The sequence below is a fragment of the Bombus vancouverensis genome, unplaced genomic scaffold (assembly GCF_051014615.1).
Source record: "Bombus vancouverensis nearcticus unplaced genomic scaffold, iyBomVanc1_principal scaffold0034, whole genome shotgun sequence".
Taxonomy (NCBI): domain Eukaryota; kingdom Metazoa; phylum Arthropoda; class Insecta; order Hymenoptera; family Apidae; genus Bombus; species Bombus vancouverensis.
In genome coordinates, this window is record NW_027468925.1 from 46,191 (window position 1) to 55,877 (window position 9,687).

Consider the following 9,687-nt stretch of genomic DNA (forward strand, 5'->3'; position numbering starts at 1 on the left):
CAGGACATGTTCGGCTAGCCCGAGAGCCCGTTATAAATCTTAAGGTTTAGTTAACTAAAGTCCTTCAAACAGACAAACAGTCTTTGTCCCAACTACGGGAAGATAGGGGAGACATATTTTTCAACTAGTGGCGTCTCCCACTAGCAACTTTCCCTCGAGGGCGGCTAACATCCTTTTCTAACCACCGATATGGAGATTGACCAATTAGCAGCAACGCCAATTTCCCTTACTTTCTGAACGAAGGCTTTTCTCGACGAATCCGATGATCTCGTGTCCTTAGACACACCCCATTATAGTTTTCCTCTGTGGCATCATCGGGACAGGAAAGGCATTCTCGCTCGCGATCTCATCGATGAAAGGAGTAACCCTTTACGACCAGTGAATATTACGCGTCCGACTTAGATTTTGTGAGCACGTTCATCTATCATCCCGTCGACCGCGGATTCGTTATTGAACCTAGGATCATTGTCATTAGTTTCTCGAGCACCTAACTACCGCGGTTACTTGTCCGGTTCTATAATAATCGTATTTGCACTAGTCAATGTCTTCTCCATTGCATAACGACAACGTGTAACCCAAACGAAGATTCGTTTCACGCCCCTAACCCTAATTCTAATGTGCGCTCCGACATCAGAAGTGGGATCAGTGCCGGTTATAACAGTGCAAGAGCTTACGACCATCGTGCGCGAGTTAATTCCGTCGCTAGTGCAAGAATCGAGTGTGGAACCTAACAATTTTTCGACTCCGCTGCATGGTGCGCAGCTACCAATCTGATTATGGAGGAAAATCCTTTACAAAGCAGTTTCCTGAATATAATTTCAATACCGAGTGTCGAATCGACTTCCACGTAGTGGAGGCGCCAACTGGTAGATCAAGCCATCCGGGTGAGTCGTTTCCATTTTACCCCGATTTCGGAGCCGAGTGTTCGCTAATTAAAGAATCCGTAGTCTTGAGAATTTCTGGCAAAAGAACGATTGATATAGTAGTAATGCGAGGAATAAGAGATATTGGTACTAAACGTATCGCTCAAATCTTGCCCGTTGCAGGTGTTAGTGGTTAGAGATAAATTTTTCATGTCCTGGCTGATAGTTATTTAAAAATACGATATCGCGATTGCTCGTCAAATTTTAAGCCAAGATCTTGACGTAATATTACACAAACTAGCCTCGCTATGTGTAAAACAAAAATAATTCATGCCCGTAATAAAACCGCTGAAAACGAGATCGATGTCAATGCAGTTGACAATGAGGTACGTGGTAGTGATAAAAGTCGATTAATCTTTCTTTTCGAAAATTCAGAGATTCATCCGTTACGGGTTCCCTACGTACTCGTACAAAAAATACAGGACAGTTAGAAGTACAATTAATTGATCCTAACATCGCCGTACAAGGAGTCCTAATAGACTTCGCGAGCGCAGAGTAGTACGTGATAGAACAAGCGACTTAATTACAGCCAAAAATCATAAAGCCTAGTAATTCACCGTTCGCGAGCCCCGTGTTACTCGTGAAGACGAACAATGGTACAGATATATGATAGACAGATTTTCGAGAACTAAATAAACATACGGTCGCGGGTCGGTAGCCTTTACCCCTCATTGCGGATCGAGTCGCGAGATTGCAAAAGCGAGATATTTTATTATTCTGGACATGGCCGGTGGGTTTCTCCAAACCCCTATTCATCCTAATTCTAGGAAGTATACAGCATTGATTACCCTCGATGAACAATTTGGATAATAAGTTGTTGTTTTCTTCGAATTCTTTTGTGCCTTTGTTCGATCCATTCGATGTCCTTTATTTGCATAACATAAGTGCGTGCGCGTTTAATGTTTCTTCCGGAAGTCATTTTCGGGACGGCGATACTATGCTGACTCCGTCGAAAATGGGGATTCTTATATCTTTGGACAACCCTAATAATTTTGCAACTCATACTTGTCTAAATATTCTAATATTTATGTTCTTCCTTGCTACAATTTTGTAAACCATCAAAGCGTTTACTACGGAAACCCTCAGGAGTAGTCGCGTGCCAGGTCTTCTGTAGCATTTGACCCTTTTTAATTGTGGTAACATGGGAAATCATTTGGTCGGAGTGATCTGTACTACACTTTCCTTCATTGTATTCAGCAGCGGCTGCTGATTTCGATGTTGCGAACAAACGAAACGAGAGATCGTTCTTGAGATTCCTTTGAAAACACGTATAACAGCCAACGTGCCATTCGTACGTTGTCGTCTATTTGGATGATGTCCTAATTATTGCCGACTCGATAGATCAAGCTCTAAAAGTATTGCACACCGTACTAGATACCCTTGTAAAAGCCGGATCCTCCTTTAACTTTTCAAAATGTTCTTTTCTAAAGGCATCGGTACTCTATTTGGAATATGTAATTTACGTCGGAGAAGTTCGTCCCAATCCGGGTAAAATGCACGCCTTGAGTTCTTTACCTGCGTCAACGACCGTCACACAGCTCAGGCAGTTCATAGGTTTAGCCCTTTATTTCCGAAAATTCGTCCCTAAATTTTCACGGGTAATGAAACCCTTGTATGCGCTTACTTCCGATAATAAAAACATGACTTGGACAGATAGGCATGGAAAAATAAGGCAAAAGTTAATTTCCGCCCTGACCGACGCGCCGGTGTTAATGGTATTTGACCCGAACTACCCGATAGAACTTCGTATCGACGCTAGTTCGGATGGATATGAGGTCATTTTAATGCACAGGGTTGAAGGTAAAAATCAAGTAGTGGAATATTACAGCAAAAGAACTAGCCCTGCAGAATCTAGGTATCATTCCTACGAATTAGAAACGCTAGCAGTTGTAAATGCCGTCAAGCACTTCCGTCATTATCTCCACGGACGAGAATTTCTTGTCGTCTCCGATTGTAATCCTTTGAAGGCTCCCAGTAGTAAGGTAAATTTAAATGACAGGGTTTACAGGTGGTGGGCTTACTTACAAACTTTTACTCTTGACATTCTGTACCGGGAAGGTAAACGAATGGCCCACGTAAATTTTGTCTCGCGAAATCCCGTAGACTTGGATCACCTTACGATCAACGAAGTCATAGAGAAGGAAATCAATCTGACCGAAACCTCCGAAGACTAGCTATTAGTGGAATAACGTCGCGACTCCCAAATTTCTGGGATCGTCAATAAATTACAGAACGAAGAGCTCGCGGAAGACGTCGCGAATACGTATGAGTCACGGTCCGGTACCCTTCATCGTAAAATACAGAGAAAAGGCAGAACTCTCTGCTTGTCCATTGTCCCCAGAGGTTTTAGATGATCTGTTATTAACCATGTGCAACAGTCAATTATGCACTTAGGTTGGGATAAAACGCTTGAGAAACTGTGCGAGTGTCACTGGTTCGAAGGAATGGCGGAGTATGTTCGCCAATTCGTAGAGAACTGTCACGCTTGTCAAGTTTCAAAGGCCAGTTCAGGTAAAATACAAGCTGAATTACATCCTATACCTAAGACCAGCATACCTTGGCCTACAGTTCACGTGGACATAACGGGCAAACTAAGCGGTAAAAGTGGTTCGAAAGAGTATGTCATTGTTTTGGTCGACGTCTTCACTAAATTCACATATCTGCATCATACTCGCAAAGTAGATTTCCTTAGTACCGGTAAAGCACTTAAGTACTATATTTGTATTCGGCAGTCCTTGCCGGATAATAGCGGACCAAGAGAGGTGTCCTAACGGGTAAAGAATTCCAAGATTTCTGGCAAGGTGAAAACTAAAACTCCACTTAATCTCAACCGGTGCGAGTAGGGCCAACGGTCAGGTAGAGCGTATTACGGTACGTTGAAAATTATGTTCACGATCATAGAAACGACCGGGCGATCGTGGCTAGACGCGGTTGGCAAAATACAGCTGGCTTCGAATTGCACCACCAACCGCGTGACTAAATCGTGTCCATTGGAACTATTAATTGGTGGAACAGCAAAGACCTTACGACTCGTTGATACCCGATAATATCGAAGAAAAAGAAGTAGATATCTCTAATGTAAGACAGCGGGCAATAGAGGATATAGAAATTGGTGCTAGGTACGATAAAGGTGGAGTTGACAAAACTAAAGCTAAGGTAGTTAGGTTTAACCTTGGTGATTTTGTATTATGCAAAAACGAGGAAAGAAACCAGACGAAGTTAGATCCGAAATTCAGAGGTCCATTCGAGATAGCAAAGATTTTGGAAGGAGATAGATATACTTTAAAAACCTTAGACGGCAAACAATCATATAAGGACAGACATGACAGACTGAGAAAGATGCTAGAAAGTTGCGCCCCTGCTGAGATTGACGTCTGCGGTGATGATAACGATGGTGATAATAACGATGCAAGTGCACTGACCTCAGAGGATCATTAACACCACGTTGTGGTCGTAGTGTATACCCACAGTGACGTTTTGCGTATCTGCAATATATCCACTGTGATGTCTCATATATCTGTAATATACCCACAGTGACGTTTTGCGTATCTGCAATATATCCACTGTGATGTCTCATATATCTGTAATATACCCACAGTGACGTTTTGCGTATCTGCAATATATCCACTGTGATGTCTCATACATCTGTGATATACCCACAGTGACGTTTTGCGTGTCTGCAATATATCCACTGTGATGTCTCATACATCTGTAATATACCCACAGTGACGTTTGCGTATCTGCAATATATCCACTGTGATGTCTCATACATCTGTGATATACCCACAGTGACGTTTGCGTATTTGCAATATATCCACTGTGATGTCTCATGTATCTGTAATATACCCACAGTGACGTTTTGCGTATCTGCAATATATCCACTGTGATGTCTCATACATCTGTAATATACCCACAGTGACGTTTTGCGTGTCTGCAATATATCCACTGTGATGTTTCATACATCTGCAATATACCCATAGTGATACACCCAACGTAGCAATATGATCCAACCAACTGAGATTCATCAGTGTACGAAATCGAACATGATCTGTCGTGTCATTACGGTCTGGCGACTCACAGAACGCAACTAGCACTTTGAATACAAATTATAACGCTACAAATTCTTGTTCTCTTTTAGTTTTGTGTTGTCAAGCCTCCGAACGAAATTTTGTTATTGCACTGGACCCTTGACTTGCTTGGACATTTAGTTAAATCGTAAATAATGTCAGTTGAATCTAATGAAAGAAAACACGATATTTTAGTTACACACGAGGACGTGTGATAGTCAGGAAGGCCGTGTCGGAGATGAAAGAACAGCGGAGCCTTTGGAATTTTGGATAATCCCGCAACATTGTAACCTAGAGTCTACTATAGCTGTAATTGAACAATTGTAGTTATTCAACCCGATTGTAATTGCTCGAGAGTCGTGATAATGAGCTTGGGCTCGAGGCGACAGTCAGTCGCCGAACGTAGCCGCGGTCACGGGATGAACGTTTTGCCTAACAAGGTATGGAGTAATTCTATAGCTCTCCTTAAAAGAAATATTCGGGGCGACACGAGACAATAAACATTCCAACGGTTTCTGTCCCGTGGCTCGCCACGTGCAGACCCTATTCTTCGAGTAAGATGATTGCCAGATGTCGATGCGTCTCCGCAGGACATGTTCGGCTAGCCCGAGAGCCCGTTATAAATCTTAAGGTTTAGTTAACTAAAGTCCTTCAAACAGACAAACAGTCTTTGTCCCAACTACGGGAAGATAGGGGAGACATATTTTTCAACTAGTGGCGTCTCCCACTAGCAACTTTCCCTCGAGGGCGGCTAACATCCTTTTCTAACCACCGATATGGAGATTGACCAATTAGCAGCAACGCCAATTTCCCTTACTTTCTGAACGAAGGCTTTTCTCGACGAATCCGATGATCTCGTGTCCTTAGACACACCCCATTATAGTTTTCCTCTGTGGCATCATCGGGACAGGAAAGGCATTCTCGCTCGCGATCTCATCGATGAAAGGAGTAACCCTTTACGACCAGTGAATATTACGCGTCCGACTTAGATTTTGTGAGCACGTTCATCTATCATCCCGTCGACCGCGGATTCGTTATTGAACCTAGGATCATTGTCATTAGTTTCTCGAGCACCTAACTACCGCGGTTACTTGTCCGGTTCTATAATAATCGTATTTGCACTAGTCAATGTCTTCTCCATTGCATAACGACAACGTGTAACCCAAACGAAGATTCGTTTCACGCCCCTAACCCTAATTCTAATGTGCGCTCCGACATACATATATGTATGTATTTACATGTGACATGTGAAAATAAGAAAAATGTTAAAAATTTAAAATAAGAAAAATAAATTAGTCGTGGAATTTGTAACATGTGAATAAATGTCTAGCGAAATGAACTAGTAAATTGAAAGCAATCGTATTAATCGTATCGTTTGCATTTTCAATTGTTCAGATTAAATGTAAAATCATATAGGAAATCCAATAATAACGTCTATAAGTTGTCAAATGTTGCTCATCCACGATGTTTCACGCTGCGTATCTGAAATTTCATGGAAACGCGTATTGCTATCAGACATTCCGATTTTGCAATCGCCTCTTCCAAAGCCTGCAAATCACTTTCGAGGTCATCTCGCGGATTTGCAATGAACGAACGGTACGTATTTCCTAACCTAGAAAAATATTCTGTAAACACTCGGTCGATTAAAATTTCTTCCTTCGAAACTTCAAATTCTGGATACTAGATAGATGGGAAAAAAATAAAAATGTAATGGCAACTATTACGCGATACATGCGATAGAGATAGCCTAGCCTCGTTGTATGTATCTCGTGTTAACGTAACCTTTAAGCACCGACTTGAGAATATGGCAATGCAAGATAAAAGTAGAGTTACCGTTGGAAACATTACGAAAGTCATTTTCATTAAGAAGTTTCATACGATTCTTGTATCTATCTCTATATCTTAAAGTTTTAAGGTAACGAGTAGTTTCTCCGTTAATAGAATAGAAAATACAAGATACAGGTAAAATCTATCGACAGTGGCGGCGACGGGTCTGTCCACGACAGTGGTAATCGCAACTCGAGATTGCGCAAGTTCCTTCTCGATCTTATCACGACCGCAAACTATATACTGTACATGTGTATACATTACACGTGCAATACGTATACGAATACGCGTACGCATACACGGACTGTCATGACTATATGTACAAATACATATGATCTACATACGTATGCGCGTATGTATGCACGTACAAGTAAACGAACGAACTAAGTAAATGTTATAAAGACTATGTTAAAGAGAAATTGGCATTAACAGAGAATGTTTTTTAAAATTATAACGTAACGTAGGATTGGATAAAATTTGGTAGGTATTTTCGGCGAGTATCAAAAAGGAGTGAGCAAACATTTTGTTATAAAGAGATTAAATGTTAAAATGTAAAATTAAATGTTGAAATAATTATTAAATGGTAAATGAATGGAATTTCGAAGAAAAATTAAATTGTCAAATATTTATTTTAGATTAAGTCAATGTTTATAAGCCATCTTGTACAATTAAGGTTATTAAGAATATGTTAAACTTTTAAAACAACTCGACTCTTATTGTGATACACAGCTTATCCATTATACATTCTAAACGCACCTATCAACGCACATTTAAATACAACTAATTCGTAAATAATGATTTCTGATATAACTTGTTTGGTTTTAAAAAGCAATAGAAATACAAAGAAAAATAAGAAACAAAGACATCTATATTCGTATTATCCAAATATAAAGAGTCAATATATTGAAATTATTATGGAAAAGTTGATATCTTTTGTTTGGCTGAAAAATAGTTGTTGACAATACCGATATTACATATTATCTAGTCTCTGCGCATGCATGCATACGTTTTAAAGTTAATTATTTGAATAATTTCCTTCTAGTTGGAAATCTAGTTGGAAGAAAAATTTGCAAATGCCGTTACCGTTTGGTCAACGTAATAAAACGTAATAAAACGTAATAAAAATGATTAAAGTTCGTTATTATAATATCGAAATGTACAGGTTGTTTTGCAAAATTTTCTTATTAAAACTGAATATTATTTACATATAGAATATATACATACTATATAATATCGAAACGAATATTTCTTAATTAATCTTGGTCCTGTTTGTTTAAACGGTATTCGATATTTTTGTGAAAACGACGTAATTCCAGATACAGCTAACTTGAACGATGAGAAAGCGTGAAATACTTTAGATTCAAATATATAGCACAGCTGATATTTCAGAGTATTTGTCTTTGTTTATTTTGCGATTTTATCAGAGGTAGAAGGAGTATTGAGGTAGAAGGAGACATCCAAATATATGTTTGCCCCGACGCACACAGGGATATGAAAACGGTAACGCGATATGACAATGTCGATATAGAATGCAGTTTATGCAGTGGGAATAGGTATGCGCGCATACGTGCAATGTGCGCATTACGAAGACAAATCCGTGTCGCGCGAATGGCTTTCGTCGGGTATACGTAGTCGCACACGACACGTACATGAAAAGAGAAAAAGAGAAAAATAGAGATAGGGAGAAGGAGCGTGTACTGGAAACTCCCTGGATCCTTGAGACGTGGATAGGCCTAGTGAGACTTATGAATATTGATGAACCTTTCCCGACGTACTTACTGGCCCGACCGCACCTCGATCATTTGTTGCTACTCGACGGCAATCTTCCTCTTTTCTTCCTCCTATTTGTTTTCACAAAGTAAGTTCTTCGAGCATGCCGCGTACTTATTGCTAGCTACACTTATTCCTCCGCTCATCTACTTTCTTATCCAATCGACTTACGACGATTGTAAACGTACCGCCCCGTGTATTATAAATATTGCCAACAGAGAAGCGTTAAATACGAACGTGCTTCGGTTGCACACGATGATCGTTAATACGAATCCCTTTTAAATCTGTTTGTTTCCCATTGCCAATTTGCTATTAGCATTTAAATGTTTTTGGTGAAAATAAATTAGCCTGAATGATTTTTTAAATTAATCAACCTAACCCCAAGGGGTTCTGGAGGACAATTCTTCGATCTCATCTATATGACGATGAACGATGCGTTTGGAAATATGCAGGATAATAAATCTGTATTTTTGATTCAGCAGATACGCGACTGTAAATGCAATTAGGCGGTGATGTGGACAAGTCGAGGGGAAAGTAACGCAGAAACGCAACATTCCTTTACGTTCCAGTAGAAACGTAAGATACGCGACGTTATAATTAGTTTTTATTTATTTTGGGGTTAGGTTGACAGGACTTGACAGGATTGGACAGGATTTGACAGCATTTGACAGCATTTGACAGCATTTGACAACATTTGACAGGATTTGCCAACATTTGACAGCATTTGACAACATTTGACAACATTTGACAGCATTTGACATCATTTCACAGCATTTGACAGCATTTGACAGCATTTGACAACATTTGACAGGATTTGCCAACATTTGACAACATTTGACAACATTTGACAGGATTTGCCAACATTTGACAGCATTTGACAACATTTGACAGCATTTAACAGCATTTGACAGCATTTGACAGCATTTGACAGCATTTGACAACATTTGACAGGATTTGCCAACATTTGACAGGATTTGCCAACATTTGACAGGATTTGCCAGCATTTGACAACATTTGACAACATTTGACAACATTTGACAGGATTTGCCAACATTTGACAGCATTTGACAACATTTGACAGCATTTGACAGCATTTGACA